Here is a 23,457-nt window from a genome sequence, read left to right on the forward strand (position 1 = left end):
TTGTTTTGTTTTCTTTATTAAGGGCTTTATGTTCTTAGAGCAGTTTTAGATTCACAACAAAATTGAGAAGTAATTATAGAAATTTCTCATATGGCTCCTGTCCTCATACGTGCATAGCTTTTCCCATTATCAACATGCCCCACCAGCTTGGGATGTTTGTTACAATTGATGAACCTATGTGGACACATCATAAATGCTCACAGTTTACGTTAGGATTCAGTCTTGGTGTTGTATGTTTAGCAGGTTTCGATAAATGAATAAGGACATATATCTGCCTTCATAGTATCGTAGTCAATCCTTTCAACGTCCTAAATATCGTCTGTGTGCCCTTGCCTATCCACTCCTTCCTGCATTTCTACCCCTGCCGACCACTGATCTGTTTACTGCCTTCATAGCTTCTTCTTTCTCAGAATGTTTTCGTAGAGTTGGAATCTTAGAGTATGTAGCTTTTTCAAATATTGGCTTCTTTTACTTTGTAATACGCACATCGGGTCCTTAGTTGTCTTTTCATGTTTTGAAGGCTCGTTTCTTGTTTCGGCTGGAATATGTTCTGTTCTCTGTATGTATCACTGCTCATTTATTTATTCGCCTACTGGGGGACATCTTAGTGGCTTCCAGGTTGGGGCCATTCGGAATAAAGCAGCCATAAACATCCATGTGCAAGGTTTCGTGTGTGGACATAAGCTCTCAACGCCTTTGGGCAGATACCAGGGAGCATGGTTGCTGTATCATATGAAAGAGTATGTTCACTTCATAGAAATGCTAAACTGGCTTCCTAACTAACTAGCTGTGCCACTTTTCCTTCCCATCCATAATTAATGAGAGTTTCTCTTGCTTCACATCATTGCCAGTGCTTGGTATTATCACTGGCCCAGGTTTGGGCCATTCTGATAGGTGTGTGGTAGTATCTATCACATTGTTGTTAAACCGTATTTCTCCCATGACCTGTGATGTGGAACATCTTTTCATATGTTGTTTTGTCATCTTCTATGTGTATATCATCTGTTATGCCCATCTTTGGCCCATTTTTTAATCAGGTGGTTTCCCTGTTGAATTTCTTTGTATATTTTGGATAACATTTCTTTATCAGATGTGTCCTTTGTGTTTTCATTGTTGTTGTTGTTTTTTTGTTGGGGGGAAGGGCTGAGGGAGAGAGAGACTCTATCGCAGGCTCTTTGCCCAATGCAAGCCTCCTGAGATAATGACCTGAGCCAAAATCAAGTTCAGATGTTGAACCAACTGAGCCACCAGGTACTTTTGGGTGTGTCTTTTGTAAGACACATATTTTCTCCCAGCCCGTGGCTTGTCTTTTAATTCTCTGGGTGCTGTTTTTCCCAGGAGAAGATTTTAATTTTAAAGAAATCCGTCTTATTAAGTATTTATTTCATGGATCATATCTTTGATGTCTTATCTTTGGTCATTGCCATACTCAAGGTCATCTAGGTATTCTTCTGTGTTGTGTTCTTGCAGTTTTATAGTTTTGCCTTTTAGGTCAGTGATCCATGCTGAGTAACTTTGTTAAGGGTATAAGGTCTTGTGTTTAATGTCTGGGTTTAATGAATCATTGTTCCACCTTCAGCCCTTTGACTGTGTGTAGTTTCCATATAGGCTTTATTCCCCATCTACAACTGTTGTTCGATTTGACTTATTTTCCATCACTGATTCCTACCTGGTATGCACCCCTAATGTGTTAAGAGTGCAGAAGCTGGCTCATAACTTACTAGGGCAGTTTCGGGGAAAACAGCAGAGTCGGGGTTATTTCAAGAAAAGGAAACAACATCTACAAAGGTATTGGGACACTGTGAGTGGAGCTTAGAGATTTGTGGCAAAGACTGAGGTTAGGAAGTGGGGTGGGAGAAATGGAAGAAACGTTTTAGGTCAATTCTAAGGAGTTTTGATTCTATTTCGGAGGAAATGGTTGCAATGATTGTTTTGTAGCTGGGGGCATTGGTGGCAGGATTGAGCTATTGTAGCGCGCAGTGGCACGATTAGATGTGTGTTTTTAGAAAAATGGATGGTTGAATGGATGAACAAATGAACGATGTCTTCCCAAAACAGAAAGTCCAAGCTCTATGTCCCTGCATCATTTTCCATAGATCAGGGCCCTATCTTTTTGGATTGTTCTCCATTCTTGCTGTATAATAACCTGAATATGTGGCCCAAGTCTTGGAATCATGTGGTCATTTGAGCCACGACACACATCGTGGACATGTAGAAGTTGCATGCGTGAGAGCTCAACTGCCCAGATGTGACTGTTTTGATGTAACAAACTGCTATTTCCTATAGCAACAAGTCTATTGAAAGCAAACGATGGGAATTTTTAAAAAAGCAAATTTCAAGGCAGGCGTGAGCTTCTGATGGCCTTCACTGTGAAGATCTATAGAGACACTCAGCTGGGCTCCTAACAGGGAGATGGAACATATTATTACCAACAGCTCCTCTGGCACTGGCTTAGATGATTGCTGACTACTGATCCTTTTTAAAAAATAAACTGGACTGAATCTGGGAATTGTAGATTAGGCATCTGACTTTGATATCGGTAAGACTAGATAAGGAAAATCTCTAAAGAGCACCTTGTTGAGTATAAATTTCAGAACCTGCCACTACCTTTTCCACTAGAGTAAATCATGTCTAACACGAAAGAGCTCTTGAAACAAAGAAAGCCATAGTCCAAGGAAAGTCTGTAAAGCATTATACAACTGTTGAAAATGTATTTCGAACAGCTTTCAGGGAAATGTGGCAATAATACTTGTTTCTGTCTTTAGCTTGTTATTCACATGGAAAATCACCATGAGAGGCAAAGTATTGCACTTCACTCTGAAGAAATGGAAATGTAGAAAATGAACTAACGTTAGGAGTATTCTTAAATTTCTGAAACAATATAGCTTGCCAGGCCCCCTGGTCCTCAAATTACGGATGAGGTAGCTAAGGCCCAGAGTGGGCAAATGGCTTACGCAGAGTGCCCTGGATTGAGAGACGGTTCTTAATATCATCTGCCATTTACTGTATCCTAAGCCTTTCCCAGGCACTGTGCCAAGATCTTTTAAAGTATATTATGTCATTGTTTAGTCCATCACATATAGAGAATGAAGACTGGAAAGATGCTTACTTTGCCCAAGGTGACATAGTTTTTTAAGATGTGGACCTGGGATTTAAACTTGTTTTTTTTTTTTTTTCTTTAAAGACGTTATTTATTTATTTGACAGAGAGAGATCACAAGCAGGCAGAGAAGCAGGCAGAGAGAGAGAGGAGGAAGCAGGCTCCCCACTGAGCAGAGAGCCCTATGCAGGCCTCGATCCCAAGACCCTGGGATCATGACCTGAGCCGAAGGCAGAGGCTTTAACCCACTGAGACACCCAGGCGCCCCTAAACTTGGCTTTGTCTCATTTCCGGGCCTTGCTTTTTACCCGCGATGAGACATCTCTCGTCTAGATCAGATTAGTATTACTGCCTCTGTCGTACTCTGCCCCGCATTACCACTGATGATTTATTATGATAAACACAGTAAGTAATTAGGTGTACACACTTATCCCAATAAATCACATATATAGTATATGAAGGAAGTAACACAAATCTGTGGGCTGTGTTGGAAAATTTAAAAAGAAAAAAAAGGGAAAAAAATGACAAAAAACCACAACCATTTCCCTTTCTCAGGTTGTGAGGTAGTTCCACCAAGAAAAGTGGAAAAGAAGATGCGAAGGGTTTACTAAAGGGGCTGAACATGCTCTTTCCCGCCTCCTTAACCATTGCGGGCACATCCCATCACGTTCCAGTTATTTTGGTTTAACTTCACCTAATCTTACATAATACAATCACAAGTAAATGACATATTAGATAGCCCTGCTTGGGGGAGTGATATCTGCATAAATTTGCTAATTCCTCTGCCTGTTTTCCTCTCCCAACTTTTCTTCTGTAGTGTAGCTAGAGTAATCTTTGAAGAATGTCAGATTGATCCTATTACTCTCTCTTAAAAGCTCTTCAATGGCTCCCTTCCGTATATAGTCCAGGCACCATGGTTCGGTTACCACTGTATTAAAAAATAACTCCAAAACTTAGTGGCCTAAAGAAATATGCATTATTTCGTACCATGATCATGTGCGTTGCCTGTGCACTTCTTCTGTTGCTCTAACCTGGGCTCATTCATACGGCTGCATTCACCTGGTAGATGAACTTGAGGCTGGGCTCAGCTGGGAGGGCGGAAGCCACTTGACCTTATGCCTTGTGGTCTTTGATCTGTAAGGAAGCTGAATCAGGAGCTGGGTCAGAATCATTAGTGCTGTAGGGGCCTGCCTGGCTGTGAATCAGAAACTAAAAGAGAAAAGATTAAACAGCTAGGCCTAGAGCATGAAGCAGGGCAGGGGTTTTCAAAGAAACTTGAGTTTGCTTCTGAACCGCCAGAGGGGGCTTGATGAATTCCAGATTGATGAGCTCTACCATCAGAGTTCATTTCGCGCGCCTGGGTGGGGCCACAGGTTTGCGCAGGTAACTAATTTCCTGGTTTATTTGCCACAGCTCCGTTGGGGACATACTTGAAGCAGCCTGGGAACTAAGACACAAAATCTCAATGAGCGGGGCACTTGAGTGGCTCAGTTGGTTTAACCAGCTGGACTGCCTTCAGCTTGGGTCCTGATCTCGGGGTCCTAGGCGTGGGATGCTAGCAAATTGCATTTTTCTGACAAACTGCCTCAGAAATGTTTGAGTTTTCACCTGTTGTAAGCAGCTGCAACAGAGGACTTCCGATCGGACCCCTGGACTCTTTCCCCCAGTGATTATTTCTGTGTCTCCAGCACCGATCCCCACACTTTCTAGTTGACCAGGAAATGTTTGTCAAACTGAGCTGCATGTTCAAGTTACCCTAGTAAGGACATAGCTATTACTTACAAGCAATACTGTCTACAGTGGGGAGGGCACTGGGTGAAATTGGAAGAGACGCTAATTAGCTGGACTAAGAGAAAGAATTTGTGCAAATGTGGGCACATGGATGTCGGGTGGTTCAGGGGCACTTTTTAGGATCGGAGCTTCAAGACACCTACACCTCGTATGGAACCCGTCTGCTAATGTGGAAGCCAGAAACTTGCCTCAGAGCTTATCCAGTGTGCCTTGGTAGCTGCCTCCCCGAGGAAATCCAGTTTAAGTAATCTCTGCCACTTGAGGTACTGGTTAGGGCACATGTTTCCTTCTCCCCTTGCTTAACCTCATTCCATAATGGGAGTCGGGCGTGTCATTCCCCCGCACGCTGGTTGAATTCGTTTTGTCATGAAAGGTCACAAAGCAAACTAGTTTCAAATGTCAATAGATGTTGAAAATATTTCATTTCAGCCAGAATTTTTTGCCTGATCTTAACTATCAGATACTAAGCTTTGCAAAAGCTAACTCTTTGGCCGTGTGCTGAAGGCAAGGTAGCTCCCCTGGGCTCTTACACTCTCACTGATCAGAGTTTGGTAGATCAGCCTATAGAGGAATTAATTAAAGAACTAAGAGGTGCTAGGGGAAACAGCCACCCATTGTGCACTTAATGACTGGTGATATTGTGGGTGTGAACAGGGTTAATTGTAATTCAAGGTGCACCTTTGCCAACTAAGGGAATAATTAAATACATCTGGGGACTCTTCCCAAGCCTGAGTTCAAAAACCTTCCTCTTTAATATTCACAGCCACACCAAGGCTTGATAGGTACGGAAATGCATGTTTGTCCTTTTCCCTAGTAAGAACTGTTTCTACCTTAATCTTTATTTTCCCCTTTGCGATTTGACATATACACCATTATGAGTTTAATTGAAGATACTTATTAATTGGCAACTCTGTTTTTGCCATTACTGCCTTAAAGAAAACATGTTGTCCCATAAGATGGGTTTGAAGATGAGGTTGCAAAGCGTACTTTTGTGTCAATTTTCTGCCATTCATTTATGCTGTACTAACATGTAAAATCCTTTCTCGCTTTCGTGTCATTCGAGGTAGCTGATATCCTTCTTTATTATTATTCTGGCCAGGTGATTTCTTTTAGCTGTCATTTAAAAAATGCATGAGGCTAAATTAAAAGTTGCAGAGACTTTGGGATGATAATTAGGTAATCATCTACGTGAGATGTGATTAAAACCTTTAACCATAACACATTTTCATCACCACCTTTGCTAGATACGTTATGAAGAACGTCCCTAATACTATACTCTGTGTTACGGATCTTTAGCACGTTACTGTCTGCAAATTACACCTCATACAAAGCAATTACGTAGCCGGACAGTATATGTGGCAAAGAAATAATTCCTGTTCAGTAGCACGGTTAAAGATCAACTGCTTGGGAGACCTGGAATCTTTAACAAGATTCCAAATTAAAAATTTCACTCTCCCCGTAGAAAAGTGGTCTACTCCAACAGTCATCAAGCCCCCTTGGTCCGTTTAACACCTTGTTTGATACCTTTGCCAGATACACCCATACTTTGAAATGCTTTACCAAACACATTGCATTCATCCATTATTTATGTCTTGATTAGGAGAAAGAAAGGAAAAACAAAGTGATCAACAAGGCAGCTCATTGCCAATGAACACTTGGTCAGCACGAAGTAGCTCCCTGAGCACCCACTACTGGAGGAGTAACAGCCATTGCACAGTGGAAAGAGCCGGGCTTAGGATCCCAGTGTCTTGAGTTCGTTTCTTTGTTCTTCTGCATCCATACACAGAGGTTTGCTCTTTGGCAGGTTGACTTGATTCTGAGCTTCCGTTCTTCTATCTGTAACATGACGATAGCAATTTCTTTGTCCTAGGTGTCTGATGAGAATTGCACTTAGCTTAGGACACGGCACATAAGCCCGACATGACTGGAACTATTACCTTTTTCATTGATCTAAGCAAATGTTTACTTGCTCTGAGCATCCTGTTATTCTCCTTTAATATTAAATTCACGCCCCCTCCCCTTGCAGGGTAGTTACGAAGATTAGCAGTGCCTTAGGAAAATAACCCTCTTTATCCTTGGCGTACTGGGTACTCATTAATGATAGTGACCATGTTCTTTTACTGCTAGTATTTTAGTTGAATTTCATTTATTGAAGAAATATTTATTTGCTTTCTGCTGCCTGTCAGGATTTATTTACCGGTAATAATGTGTTGAATGAGCCGGACTCGCTCCCTGCCTCAGGGAGATTAGAACTGAGTGGGACACAGCTACTGAGTCACTGAGTGTAAGTGGGACGATTTCATTATTGCTGTGAAATCTCCTCTATTTGCAAGAGCATCAGGGAAAGCATCCCCGAGATGACATTTGTGTTGCGTCTCGGAGAATAAGAGGAATTAGGTAGGAAAAGCTTTATGAATGGCTAACAGGGGAAAGTTGAGCCTGAGGTGGTCAGGGAGAGGGCTTCCTTGAAGGAATCAAATTTAAACCTACTCCTGAAGTAGCCGTCAGTGCTGGCAGCATGGGGGGTGGCCTGGGGGGCTGGGGGGCTGGGGGGCGTGTGGGCAAGAGGAGCAGGTGCACGGCCCCTCCGGGCACTCTCCCCTCAGCCTCAGGATGGGAGGTCGGGTTTGGGAGCCCGGCTTCCGCCATTCCCTGGCAGCGTAGTTTGGGAAAATGACCCAGCTTCTCCGTGCCTCAGCTTACGCATCTGTCAGTGGGGCTGAGGAAAAGTGACTCGTAGGTTGTTGACACTAAGCAATTTAATATATTGAAACCATGTAGGGTTTGCTTAGTACATAGCAAGGATTCAGTAAATGTTCATGATTATTACAGTTCATTTATTTCCTCAAATATGCCTTATTGTCTTCCCATGCCGGTCCTGCTTGGGATGTTCTTTAATCTCGCTCCTAACTGACCTGTTCCTTACCCACACTTTGTAAATCCCACTCAGCGGGACGCTGAGGCCTTGGGCGTGCCTGATGGGAGCTGGCAAGAATGTGAAGGGAGAGACGTGATGGGACTTGACAAAGCACTGAGAGACCCCAGCATCTGAGGTTCGGGGTTAAGGAAGAGGAGCCATTGACAGAGCCTGAAATGCAGCCCCTGAGAGGTTGGAACCACACCGGAAAAGAAGGGGATCATGGACAACCCCGGAAGAAAGGCTTGTCCAGTGCTGCTCCGAGGCCACGTTCTATCACGTCCGAAATAGGTCATCCGTTGGCTTTGGGGACTGGCACGTTATTGCTGACAGGAGCAAGATCAACTGCAGAGGCACGGGGGAATGGCAGAGATGGCGTGGTCATTAAAGGACCACTGAAAGCTGAAGAGATAGAAATCAGTTTATAAAATGGTTTTGTTTTTGGCAGGAGGCGATTCCATAATTTTATTATTTTTGATTTTTTGATTTTAAGATAATTGTTTTGAATGGAGAGAGTCCGACCTCTGCCCCGATGGTTTATCATCACTAGGCACTTGCACATTCCTAACAACTTCCCTATCCCCTTTCCTGATCATGACAGGCAAACACCGGCAGGCAAAACACCGTGGGTTTGGCCATCATTTTCTTTTTGTTTTCTGGCAGTGGGAGGAGCCAGGAGGACTAGAGCCAGGCGTCACCAGGTATTTGTCTCCGCACTTCCTGGTTCTTGGGGAGATACTTTTAATTTTTCATCTCCTTTATTTCTCATTTATTGACGGTATTGAGCTCTTGGTGTTGACCAACCTTGCAACCTTCCCTTTCTAGCTTTCCTCCAAGCTGGGGAAAAAAGGACAAACTTCGTGGCTTTCTTTTCTGCCTCTGGTGAAGTACCAGCACAGTGTTTTTTCTCTGACGTAGAAGACATCATTGAGCCAGTTATGGTACTTAAGAATTGTTCCGCTTTTATTTCCCCTAAGAGTGTGGAAGGTGCACAGGGAGGATCATAAACTAGACTGAGTCCTTAAATCTTCTGTCGCTGCCATTTGCCATTGTGTTTGAATGATACTGTGCTTCCTCGTTCCTGCTAATGTGATCATTCTATTGAACTTGGAGAGATACTCTATTATCTGGCTTCGTTCCATTGCACTGTCTTTAAAACGATAGCGTACACTTATGCTCTTGGACTAACAATCAGATGTTCACAATAAAATGTTGGGATGCTTTCAGTGAGGGTCAAGGTGGGCACGTTCTTTCCGCCAGCTTCTCTGAGTGCTTATTGCTTCCAGCTCACCCCTTCCTCCAGGGAATTCTCCACTGCACCCAGAAGCCACTCACTTACACTCCCAGGGGACCACAGCTGAGGATGAACTCACTCCATACAAGAATCTTGCTCCTTTTCCTTAAAATGGGGCTGTTTCGCTGATGCACTTTGTGCTTCCAAGGCCCCCTTGGAATCAAACTGAATGGGATTCCAGTCTTGCTTAGCCACTTCCTCTGCCCTACCCTACTTCCCTTACTCCCCTTTTTCTGAGAATTCTTCATCAATAATGACTTGCACACAAATGTCAAATGTCCACCATAGGACCCCTAACCTAAGGCCACCAGCTAACATTGAAGGGAGTTAGCAATACTTCATTCGCTCTGCTGATTGCCTTATGTACATTATGTCATTTAATCTGCAACACAATCTCACTGAGTACGTAGTATTACCTCCCATTTTACTGGAGAGGAAACTGAGAGAAGTCTCCCTCCCCAAGTTCATGTCCTTAGTGGGTGGCAAACTGGAATTTGGTGAATTAACTCCAGCCTTAGAATAGGGAAGAGTAATGAACAAAAAAACAGCTCCCGCCTTCCAATGGATATGTGCCCACAAGCGGTAAAGAACCACTGTTTTCAGAGAGTATCTTGATCCCAGTATTAGAAATACTTATACCACATTGCCATATAGAAGGCCAGTAGTCGATGAGCTTCCTTCTGGCTGTATAACTTTGTGTGTCTGTTTCTGGATTCCCTACTCAATTCCATTGATTTCGGAATCTGTCCTTTGAACAAACTCAGTCTTTATCACTGTAGCTTCATAGTAAATCCTGAACTCAGGTCTTGTAAGAACTCCAACTGTGTTCTTTTTTGAACTAATTTTGACTTTGCTAAGTCCTTTACGTTTCCACATGAATTTTAGAATCCTCTTATTGATATCTATTTTCAAAAGCACACTGAGAACTTGATAGGGGCTGCAGTAAATAAATAGCTCTGATTGGGGAGAATTGATATCTATTTTTATTTTTTTTTATTTTTTTAAAGATTTTATTTATTTTTTTGACAGACAGAGATCACAAGTAGGCAGAGAAGCAGGCAGAGAGATAGAAGGAAGCAGGCTCCCCGCCGAGCAGAGAGCCCGATGCGGGGCTCGATCCCAGGACCCTGGGATCATGACCTGAGCTGAAGGCAGAGGCTTTAACCCTCTGAGCCACCCAGGCGCCCCTATTTTTATTTTTTTAATTGATAAATAGTCATGCTCAACACACAGAGCCTGGTCTTTTGAGAAGTGCCGCCCTGAGTGATCTTTTTTTGGTGCTACTGTCATGTTTTTGTTTGTTTTTAATACTGAGTCCCAATTGTTCATTGCTGGTAATAGAAACATGGTTGATTTTTGTATCTTGATTTCATATCATGTTCCCTTGAAAAGGTTACTTTACTTTAAACTTCTAGAAGCTTTTGGTAGAATCTTTAAGATTGTCTATTTATATAAGCATGTCATCTGCAAAGAGGGACAGTTTTTCTTCCTTTCCAATCTGTACTCCTTTTACTTTTTTTTTTTTTTTTTGGACATGGCACTTCCTAAGACAACTCATAAATTCTTCCACAGACACGATGAAAGAGGATGTCCTTGTATTGTTCATGAATTTAGAGAGAAGCATTGAGTCTTTTGCATACTAGGATTTTGTAGATCCCCTTTATCTGGTTTATCATAATCTATTGATGTGATCATATGGATTTTCTTCTTGAGTCTATTAATATGACTAATTATATTGGATGTACTTTCCATTATTGAACCCAAGTTACATTTTTGGGATAGAGCACACTTGGTCATGATGTATTATCTTTTTTCTATATTGCTGAATTTGATTGCTAATATTTTATAGAAGATTTTTGCAACTATTGTCATAAAGAATATTGTCCTATGCCTTTTTAAATTTTTCTGTTTGAAGATTTCTTTTTTAAGATTTTATTTATTTATGTGACAGAGAGAGAGAGATCACAAGTAGGCAGAGAGGCAAGCTGAGAGAGAAGAGGAAGCAGGCTCCCTGCTGAGCAGAGAGCCTGATGCAGGGCTCCATCCCAGGACTCTGGGATCATGACCCGAGCCGAAGGCAGAGGCTTTAACCCACTGAGCCACCCAGGTGCTCCTCTGTTTGAAGATTTTTATTTTTAAGTAATCTCCACACTCAACATGGGGCTTGGACTCAACAACCCCCATATCAGGAGTCACCCACTCTGCTGACCGAGCCATCGCAGGTACCTGTGTTCTATAGTTTTCTTGAAAAGTCTTTGGTTTTATTAGTGGAATTCAGGCCTCATAGAATTGAGTCTGGAAGTTTTTCCCCTATTCTGTTTTCTGGAGGAGATTATATAGAATTGGTTTTATGCCTCCCTTAAGTGTTTGGTAGAAGTTGTCAGAGAAACTATGTGCTTGAGATTTCCGTTGTTGGATGGTTTTAAACTAATTTCTCAAATAGATGTAGAAGTATTCATCTTATGTATTACCCACTGAGTGAATTTTGGTAGCTTATGTCTTTCAAGGAATTGGACTATTTATTTAATCTAAGTTGTCAAATTTATAGGCATAGAATTGTTCCTAGTATTTCCATATTAACCTTTTCATATCTGTGGTATCTATAGTAATGTTTTTTCTTTCATTTGTGTTTTTTCCTGTTTTTCTTTGTCAATCTGGGTAAAGGCATCAGTTTTGTTTTGTTTTGTTTTGTTTTGTTTTTCTGGGGGCGGCGGGGACTAGTTTTTGCTTTAGCTTGATTTTTAAAATATATATATTTAAGATTTTTAATTTATTCTTTTTTAAAAAAATGTACTCATTTGAGAGAGAAAGAGAGCGAGCGTGCACTGGGAACAGGGATGGAGGGAAGGGATAAGCGGACTCCCCACTCAGCAGGGAGCCTGCTGTGGGGCTTGATCCCAGGACCCTGAGATCACAACCTGAGCAGAAGGAAAAAGCTTAACTGACTAAGCCTCCCAGGGGCCCCTGATTTTTTATATTGTTTTATATTTTAATTTCATTGATAGTCACTCCTGTCTTCTATTATTTCCTTCCTTTACTACCTTTATTTTTTTCAACTAGGCTTCACACCCACTGTGGAGCACAATGCAGGGCTTGAACTCACAACCTTGAGATCCTATGACCTGAGCTGCAATCAGGGTCATACACTTAACCAACTGAGCCACCCAAGTGCCCCTCCCTCTTACTACGTCTTAAAATACAAGTGGTTTTTCTTCTTCTAGTTTCCTAACGTAGTTTAGATTCTTCAACTACCACATTAATAGACCAACAAATTGACATGTGTTTTATTTTCATTTTCCTTTAGTTCATTTATCTTAGGTTTCCATTAAGATCCCCTCTTTAAAGCATATATTATTTAGATGTGGGGTTTTTTTTTTTTTTTTTTAATTTCTGTGAGTTCCTGGCCCCTAGCCAGTCTTATTACTTTTTTCTTTTTATCTTTCGAAGAGTTCATACATTTTGTTTTATAGACACTACCCAGCATTTTTAGTTGTATTTACTGTGAGACAGAGGCAAAATTATTTCTATTCCATCTTCCAGAGGAAGGATTGACTTTCACATGCATTTTTAAAATTTAATTTTGACAACTACGTCAAGTTAACAATTCATATGACACTTGCTTAGATGAGAAAGCGAAGACTCGGGGCATTTAAATAAGTCAGTTTTACTTGCTGAATCACTGACATTTATACGTATGCTTTTGCCAAGACACCTATCATTCTTGTATTTTATGATTTTAACTTGTACCATATAATGTGCTTTTCCTCCATTTCTTCAGATTAAAGCTAGGTCTCGGATTCTTGTTATCTCTCACACATGGTTTAGTGGGCATATATTTAGCATGGAGTAAATATTTGCTGGAAAAACACAATGATGAATGCATTCTTGGATTTCTGTTAAATTTTGTTCATCTTAATATGAATTTCATCTGTAACTCCTTCCTTCTGTAGGTTGTACATAGCCTGATACTCACAGATGTTGTAGGAAGCTGCATCCAGGCACCCATTCGGCCACACAGGGGAAAGAACCACCTATTTAAAACTTGGCCGTCTCTGCAATTCAGAATCCCTTTGAAATTTCGTATATCTGCAAATCCGGGCTGACCTGTAATGGTATTTTGGGAAATAAAGATTTGCGAGCCTCTTCTTGGTTCACAGCACCTCCATATACCTTCAGCCATCACCTTGAAGTCAGCCCTTCAACAGTCACAGGGACTAATAGCATTTTCTTGCTTTCATTGATTTTTTCAGACTGAATGCACAGTCTTCCTCTGACTGGCACATGCTATTGTAGCAGGCTGCAGTAGATCCTAGCCCCCTCCATTACCCTGGGCGATGCTGCTCAAATCCCTAATTACCCTTCTAGATACTGCTATGGCAGCTCATAAAAGGCTGTTTCTCAGCCTGCCATGATTTTTCAGCAGCTCCATCCTCTTCTACCATCGTTCTGTCAGTTTCAACGTATGTTCATGGCTCCACCTGTTGTTTCTAGAACCAGTGTCTTTCATTTTTCTCCATTATGCTATATGGTGTTTTAGTCAAACTTATTTCGGAATGGGAATCCAATCAGCCTGACGCATTGACATGCTTGTAGCTCAAAGTTTGTATACCTAGAAGTGCGTTTCAATTCAGATGGAACAAGTATCCTTTATTCTGCTAAACTATAGAAAACAGGTCTGTTGAGTCACAAGGAGCAACGTTTACAGAATCATACAGTTATTTTGACAGCGGGATAATAGGCAGCTTTGACCTGTAATGACAGGTGGTCCTGGAGGTGGCCTAATTTTGACATCTTAAATATGCTGCTCTCTTATGTGAATGCATTCCCACGTGCACTCCCTCCTGCCCCACTGAGATCTTAACTGTAATTAATAATAAATGTTCATTTAAGGATGCAGTGTGTAGAGTGGAAAAAGCATGGTCTTTAGGGGTAAAGCAGACTTGTAGTCAATACTTGATCCTCTCACTGGTAGCTATGTGATTCAGGTGAGTTACCTAAAATATCTGGGCCCAAGTTTGTTAATCTGTGGAAAAAAAGATAATAAATACAGATTAAAACTAATTCATATACAGTTCCTGGTAATGGGCTTTAATATAGTGTAAACTGATAAGTTCCGTTACATAAAGTCTTGATTGATTTTAATAATTATATATAACCTTTATTGAATACTTATTATCTGTCAGGTACTGTAAAAAATGCTTTACATGGGTTATTTTATTTAATCCTCATACAAACTCTATTCTGTAAATGCTGTTATTAGTCCACTCCCAGCTAAATGAACTCAGAGTAATTATGATGTAAGAAGTTGTATAAGTAGTAAGGGGCAGACCCAGGCCTTAAGTCCAGTTACATATGACTTACCTTCTATGCCCATACTGTTCAAGGTCATATTGTACTGCCTCTTATCAACCGCAATGCATTGTTATTTGCTTTGTCTTAATCACACCGTGCTAAGAACTGTGCTGAAATCAAAGCATGAACAGAATTTAAGTTGTATTAGGAAGATCATAGCAGCTGCTTTCCTCACTAGTTACAAGAGATAAAAATAAATATAGAAATTTTTAAAAAAAGTATATAAGTGAATTCTGTTTGTTTTCTAAATATTAGTAATTTAGTGTTCAGGAATTTGAATCATTCTACTCATTACACTGGTGACTGATGGCGTAATATTACCAAGTCATTAAGTCCTTCTTGAACAGCTTACCAGAACTCTGGCTATGGGAAAACTAAAGCAGATGAGTTTGCCTTTGAAAGTATGTCCTACTGAACTAAGTACATGTATATTCTCCTAAGTTTAAGACTCTTCAAATTCACTTTATGTGCTTCATCAAAACCCCTAGTTATTCTCTGCTTTTGCTTTCCAACATGACAGCTAACTAATCTAAGAGATTACTTGCTTTGCATGGGTCTGTGTTACTTATATTCTAACGAATGAGTGCTGTCTTTATGCAAGCAGCATTTTACCAATTTCTCTTGCTATGAAAAACCAATTTCTCTTGCTATAAAAAGATTTTAAGCAGAAATCCAAGAATTGTATCCTTTATATTACTGTCGATTTTTTTTTTTTTTTTTTTTTTTTTTTTTTTTTTTGTTTTTGGATAGGGCCTGTTGATAGTTCAGAGCCTTTTAGGCTATATTTGAATTCATAGAAGATTCATTTCAAGGCTTTGGCCAGAAGAGGTGAATTACGTGCAAACTCCTGGGCCACCAGTCCTTCTCTCCTCCATTTTTGACTCTCAGATATAACATATGGATCAGCATAAGTGTAAAGTACTATATGTACTACTAAGTTTGTATTATTAGTGGGAACTAGGTAAATGAACTAATAGAATGTGCATAATGTACAAAACTCCTTTGAACTTGAAGGTTCAGTTTCCTCTACCTCTATTCTTTAGCAGAATGATTAAAATTTCTCTGAATGGACAGAGACTTTCTGGGCTTCTGACAAAAGATGCTTTTCAGAGCATCTACTAGATGGAGGTTGAGAAAGAGAGAGTGAGCTCAGAGAAGTGGAAGGAGATGGAAAAACAGACTCCGCACTGAGCGTGGAGCCCCATGGGGGGCTCGATCCTAGGACCCTGAGGTCATAACGTGAGCTGAAATCAAGACTCAGATGCTTAACTGACTGAGCTACCCAGGCACCCTTTAGACTTTCTGCTCGTTAATTTTCTTTTTCCATCCACTCTTGAAGATCATAATCCTCTAGCCAAAAGGCAACCAAGGAGAAAAAGGGGACATTCATTCTGAATTTTTGGTCTCCAGATAAGTAAGCATTGACTATGTACTTTTCTTTCATCTTTAATTACCACTTGTATTTCAGAACTTTCTTGTAATTTTTACTTTTTTGTATCACCAAATAATCATCATGGGAGAATTGGTCTATAGTTCCATTAGGATCCTATTATATATGATGGCATTATTAATAAATGTGATATTGTTTCACTAAATCTAGCCTTTTAAATTCCACATTTAAAATAAGTTAGTATTTCATGTGCTTTTTTTTTTTTATTTTTGGAACCTGTTTTATTTTTTAGGGTATGTCATAAGATAGTATTGATGCTTTTGATCTTTTTGCTGTCTGGGGATCTTGTACAAAGGCAAAGAAGTAAAAGTGTGGGGAAAAAAAGGCATAAAATGCTAGAGACTCAGAATTTCAAAAAGGGGAAGGTTAACTTTCCATCTTTATAAATAGATATATAAATTCACATATGGGGATTCTTATCTTTTACTTTTCAGAGCATCTACTAGATAATTCACACTCCGTTTTCACCCTAGATTCTGTTCATAAGTATAAAGAACATGGAAGGGGTTTTTTTGGGTACATATTAAATAGATATTTACAGGAAATCTAGCGTATTACGGGTGCTATGGGAATACCACTGAAGTAGATTACAGGTTTTTCTCTTTAAGCTCAAAAACTAGGAAGGGAGGGAAATTTACACATAAGAAACTGAAAAACTATACAAATAATACAAGACTGAATTTATATGCATTAATGAGATTTTTATAAAATCAATAGCCTTCCACTTCAAGGATGCCAGAAAATCTTCACTGATGGTTCCTGTCATGGCAAAAACATCTAATTCTATATGAAACTGTCTTTAGGGAAAATTGTAGTTCTTCCTCTTTTTTTTTTTTTTTTAAGATTTTATTTATTTGACAGACAGAGATCACAAGTAGGCAGAGAGAGAGAGGGAAGCAGGCTCCCCGCTGAACAGAGAGCCCGATGCAGGGCTCGATCCCAGGACCCTGGGATCATGACCTGAGCTGAAGGCAGAGGCTTTATCCCACTGAGCCACCCAGTCACCCCGAAAAATTGTAGTTCTCATGTGGCAGAGTTCTCTTAGGTCTCTTTCCCATCAACAAATATGAACTGAGCTCAGTATGTGTAGAACTGAGCATCAGGTAAGTAAAAAAGGAATGTTGCCTTGAGTAAAAAGGCTTATATTAGCAATATTAGGGGGAAGTTAAGCCTTGGGCCGGTGTCAGGATGATAGAGTTGACCCTCAGTGTCCCACAACATACTCGGAACTTCTATAGGAGTAATGTGGTCTCTGTGAGTAGCATCTGTAGGTTCCAAGTAAAAACATAGTAAAATTCCCATATAGAGAAAAGCTTTTACAATGTACTTGCTGGGCTTCTGACATTTTATTTTTATTTTATATTTTTATAAAGATATTATTTATATATTTGAGAAAGAGAGAGAGAGAGAATGTACATGAATTAGGAGAGGGGAGGAGGGAGAGGGAGAAGGAGGCTCCCCACTGAGCAGGGTGCCCCATGCTGGGCTCCATTCCATGACCCTGGGATCGTGACCCATCCTGAAGGTAACTGCTTAAGAGACTGAGCCCCCCAAGTGCTCCCGGGGTTCTGACATTTTTTTTTAATAAAGATTTCATTTCTTTATTCGACAGACAGAGATCACAAGTAGGCAGGGAACCTGATGCCGAGCTCTGTCCCAGGACACTGGGATCATGACCTGAGTTGAAGGCAGAGGCCTTAACCCACTGAGCCACCCAGGCGCCCCGGTTCTGACATTTTTAATAACGAGTATCTAGCACACACACACTATGCATGGTGTATGAATGTAGGAATACTAATACCATATTTAAATTTCAAGGGAATTACATATTAAAATTATTTGTTACAGAGTATAAAATAACTGCAGAAAATATTTAAGGAAATAAAAAAATGAGAGGCTATTAAAAATAACCATAAATATTTGAAAAGGAATGCAATAGATATTATAGAAACAAAAGAAATATACAGTTGCAGACATAAAAATGACAGAGAACACATCGACTTGCAGACTAAACACCGAAAAATAGCGAATTGATTTTTGGGGGGAAGATCCTACAGAAATATTATAGAATGCGGCCCATATGTCAGTTTTAAGAATATGGAGGACAGGAGATCTAATGTGTAACTGGAATAAAAGTAAGAAAATATAGCGATTCTGGTAGATAAATATTATGAGTGATTTAGAATTTTTCAGAACGGACAAAATACAGAAATCCAAAGACTCAATAAGCACCAAATATAGCCAATTAAATTAATTAAAAACAGTAAACATCCACAGCTCTTCCTGCCTATTGGTTCTGTCCCTATGCTTTAATAAAAACACCTTTTTGCATTGGGTGGGGAAAACAATATACATCCTTTTTTTTTTCCCAAAAAATATTTTATTTGTTTGTTTGTTTATTTATTTATTTATTTATTATTTATTTATTTATTTATTTTTTAAAAGATTTTATTTATTTATTTGACAGAGAGAAATCACAAGCAGGCAGAGAGGCAGGCAGAGAGAGAGAGGAGGAAGCAGGCTCCCCGCTGAGCAGAGAGCCCGATGTGGGACTCGATCCCAGGACCCTGAGATCATGACCTGAGCCGAAGGCAGCGGCTTATCCCACTGAGCCACCCAGGCGCCCCTATTAGTTATTTATTTTGAGTGACAGAAAGAGAGTAATGGAATGGAGAGTGAAGTATGGTGAGAGGGACAAGCAGACTCTGTACTAAGTGCGACGTTGGATGCAGGCCTTCCACCTACCCCCCTGCGATCAGGACCTGAGCTGAAATAAAGAGTGGGACGCCTACCCAGGGCCCCGTAATACACATTTAGACATGTTAGTGAAATGGCAAAATGGAAAAGTCAAATAAAGGAATTTAAAGTCACCCCAGGAGGGGAAAAAGCCAGAAGACCTCCCAAGAACCCAAATTTGACCCATAGCAGATCTTTGAAGAGCAGCCCTATTTAGCAGAGGATAGCGTATTTATATTGTCAATGTGCTAAGAGAATATGAATTACGAGTGTGTCAAGTATAGTGTTTACATATATGTGAATTATACAACTTAAGACTTGTGATGAACTTGGTGACAGGTAATATTAATCTGCCTGAGAATTGGATGGTCTGAAATAAATACTCCAATTAGCCCAGACACATGTTCTAGTTAGTAGTGGAACTGGTAATGAACACAGACCTGTCTCCATCCATGCTCTTTTATGCAATGCTGTCTCCCATTCTAAAGATGTATAATTCATTTGGTGCTGGTTAGAGATTCCCATTTTATCTTTGCCCCCCATTCTTTTAGGCACATTAGCAATACGGTTATTTCTTATTATAGTACCTATGAAGGATGACGATGATGGTTTGCTACATGCAGGGTATTACACCAGCTATTGTGGGAGGGGGGCACCAAAATGAACACAATTCCATAGTTCCTTTAACAAGACTTTTTTAGCAGAGTAGAGGAAATAAGACATTTAAATAAACCTATTACCTAATACGAAGATATAAAAAATTATTAGTTCCATAAAATAAAGTTAGATAAGGGCCTATCAGAGAGCAGAAGACAGAGAAGATACTTCCAGTTGGGAAGGCAGAGGTGGAAAGAGGGTGAGGATTTCCTAACAAATGAGCTAAAGAATGTGGCGTTTGAACTGAACTTGTAACAACAAATATAATTTAGTTATGACACAATGGGAGAAAAGATTTTCCTTATAGGGGCACAGAGACAAAGCATCATGGCCTGTGGTTGGCGGTGAATAACAGATATGGCGTTGGGAAGGGAGGCACCAAAGAAGAGGCCCAGAAGGTTGATTGAAGTGGCAGGTAGAGGTCCATGTGTAGGGATACACGGCTGCAGTTTGGACAGGGGCATGGCATGATCGGACTCATAGTTTAGTAGGGGTAGGGAATATGGGCACAATGAATAACTAAAAACACTGCTATACTTGAAAGATATTAAAAGAAAATGAATTAAGTTTTCTTCAATGGTAAAATTAAATAGATAAGCGTATTGGTCAGGGTTTTCCGGAGAACCAGAGCCAACAAGATAGATAATAGGAGAGACCCACACACATACACACGTACACAGTTGACCCTTTAACAACATGGGTTGAAACCACATGGGCCCACTTATGCATGCGTGGATTTTTTCTCAATAAATCCATACGGGGTTGTAAATGTATTTTCTCTTTATGATTTACCTAATAACTTTCTTTTCTGCCACTTACTTTACTTTGTAAAGATGCAGTATATAATACACATACAAAATATGTGTTCATCGACAGTGCATTGTTATCAGTAAGGCTTTCACTCAACAGTAGGGCTATTTGTAGTTAAGTTTTGAGGAGTCAAAATTTATCTAGGGAGATTCTCAGATGTGCAGAGGAGGGTAAGTGCCTCTAACCCTTACATTGTTCAAGGGTCAACTATGTATGTATTTACAGACACAGAGAGCGAGATAGAGCTTGGTATTTCTAGGAACTGGCTCACATCATTATGGAGAGTGAGAAGTCGTATAGTCTGTGGTGTGCAGGCTGGAGAAACAGGAAAGCAAATGGTGTAATCCAGTCTGCGTTTGAAGGCCTGAGAACGAGGGGGCTGCTAGTGTAATTCTTGGAGGTCAAAGGCCCAAGACCTTGGAGCTCTGATGTCCCAAGGCAGGAAAAGATGATAAAATTAAAAGAGCTGATACTCAGTTATTCTATTTTAACTCTAAGGTAAACCTCTCGTCATTAGCAGGCTGGCTTCAATATGTAAATATAATTAAATAAGATTATAACCATGTCTCCACACGTTGTGTCCATTATGTGTACCTTTGCAGTGGGAATCAAGCTGGTTTTCTGCATTTGTGCTATAAGGAGAAACAAATGGGTTACTCTTTTTGCCCAAGGTATTGTGGAATAAGGACTGATGGTGAACAGTGAAGGAGATTCATCTTGCACTGGAGACTAGAAAAGCTTATCTTTAGTATTTTCCTGGACTCCTCATCATCCATGTATGTATAAAAATAATGAAGTGTAGCTGGGTCATTTATATTAAGGAAAAGCATTAATTGCTAGAAAATTTCAACAAAGATAGTGGGGGAAAACAGGCTTAATTCTAATCAATTTTATCAAAAAACACAATAACAATATCACTAAGGTAAGCGCATTTCTGAGAGAAGAAGCATCCCTTTCTCTCTTAACCCATTCAGGCTACTAAAACAAAATTAACATAAACTAGGTATCTTACACAACAAGACTCAATTTTTCATGGTTCTGGAAGCTGGGACATCCAAAATGGCGCAGTCCCATTGGCGTTGTGCTGAAGGTCTGCTTCCCAGGTCATAATTGGCCATCTTTTTGCTGTATCCTTGTGTGCTGGGAGGGGCAGTGCAGATCTCTAAGAACTCCTTTTTCATAAGGGCACTAATCCCATTCACAAGGGCATTGCCCATGGGACCTATGGAATTCCCAAGGTTTCCCAAGGCCTTGTCTCCCAGTAACAACAGACTTAGAAGTAGTATTCAGCCCAGGAATTTGGAGGAGGGGATGAGCACATCCAGTCCATAGCCCTTTCAGATGATCAGTTGAAAAGAATGAAGAAACCATAAAATCAACCCAGTAAATTTGGAAACTTGAAATACGGCAAATTCTCCAAATTCTTTTATTCTTCCTCAGCAAACTTTTTGACCCACAGACATCAAAACACAGGATAGGAGTTTAAGCAATTATGGGGAGCTCAGGATAACCGAAGGTGGCTTATTTTACAGCTGTCCTTAGATAAACATAAAAGTTATGGGCAACTTGCATGGATCATTTTTTGTTTAATTCTCTTCTATAATCTTTAAATCAACATTTATCTTGAAGACAAGGTAGCAAGATTTACAGCAAGATTGCAGTCTTATAATTGGACTGGCTTTGAATATAAAGTAACAGTTTTATATTCATACAGTTCAGGTCCCAGTGTGGAATTTAATAAGACTATATTTTTTAAGGAAAAAATATCTATGTTGTTTTATTGCCAAAATGAGAAAAAATTACAGAAAAAGATTTGTCTTATTTGCTTTGGGGGCTAGAGAAACTCCATCAAATTCTTTACTTTCTTGTACAGGCAAATATATTGTCTATGTCTTTATTTTAAAAAATGTATAAAGAGAATTTATCTTCCAGATGTTGGGGTGCATTTAATATTTTAATATTCCTTGAAAGCAGCATTAATTTCCCGAGGATATTTTTATGCACCCACCTTATTCGTTGGCTGAAATCTCCAATGTTTAATTATTTCTTGCTTTTTCAACCAAGATAATACTCTTTAAGCTACTTTTGCTTTGTTTCTAATAACAATGCAATGTGGAGTTCGTGAGTACATTTTCTATTTTATTTCTACTGCTTAGAAAATTGTGAGTATTATCATAGAATGGTTAATGTTTATGGTTGGAATTACACTGTTTCTTCGGGTCATGTCGAGACTCACTAATATGCAGTCTTTCTATTTTCCCCCAAATTTTAACTTCAAAAGTGACTAGAGGAAGATCCAATTCTTGTTGACCCGTTACACTGTGCATTTCCATTATTGTCATGTCTAGTTACACTTAAAATAACTGAAGACATGATCCCCGGTGCAAATTTTTACTTTTTCCTCACCTTAAATGTACTCCAATTATGACTGGCAAATATCTAGTAAAAGGAGTTAACAGAAAAAAAATTCTGGTTTTAGTTTTGCTGAGTGGTCCTTCTGTGTTTCCTTCCAAGATAAGCTCCTTAATGACAACCATGGCTTATCTGATTTCCCTAAGGGACTGGCCTAGCACAGAGAGGATTCCAGTAAAAGGCAAAGGTAATCTGAGGTAAAAATTAATTTGTATTTTTGCTATTGAGGCTTCTTATTTCTACCCCAAAACATTGCAGAAGATATGAAAAGGTCAAATTTCTTTGATCACATCTGGATTCAAATTTAATTCGCTATCTACGTAATTGGGTTACTTAGTTTGTCAAAAGAACAAACATTATTCTATCATCAGTCCATCGTGAAGCAGAAGATAGATGTATACATAATAATGTTAGGTATAAGGTATTGCATCACTCCAAGATAAACCCCCAGTTATAGTGAATAACCTCAAGCCTCTAGAATTTTCTTTTTGTCTTGTCTCTTCGGGATATCATTTATTGCCACTCCTTAGTTCGCTCTTAGTTAACATTTCTATGGGTGGACCAAAGCTGTGAAGTGGACTTACTTCCCACATGTCAGTTGGTCTCTCATTTCTAATTGCCTGCTAGACCTTTCCACCTCTGAATCCTGATGGCTTCCCTGTATCATGCAGACAGCCATATTTTATTCTTTGCCCTGTCCGTTTCAGCTCTTTTTTATTTCACTTGGATTCATTAAGGCCACTATGAGCATCCACATCACAGGTTTTAAAATAAGACACATCTTTGAGACTATAATAAGAGATGAGGAAGGACACTATATCATACTCAAAGGGTCTGTCCAACAAGAAGATTTAACAATTTTAAATATCTATGCCCCCAACGTGGGAGCAGCCAACTATATAAACCAATTAATAACAAAATCAAAGAAACACATCAACA

Source organism: Mustela nigripes, chromosome X (genome assembly GCF_022355385.1).
Source record: "Mustela nigripes isolate SB6536 chromosome X, MUSNIG.SB6536, whole genome shotgun sequence".
NCBI lineage: Eukaryota > Metazoa > Chordata > Mammalia > Carnivora > Mustelidae > Mustela > Mustela nigripes.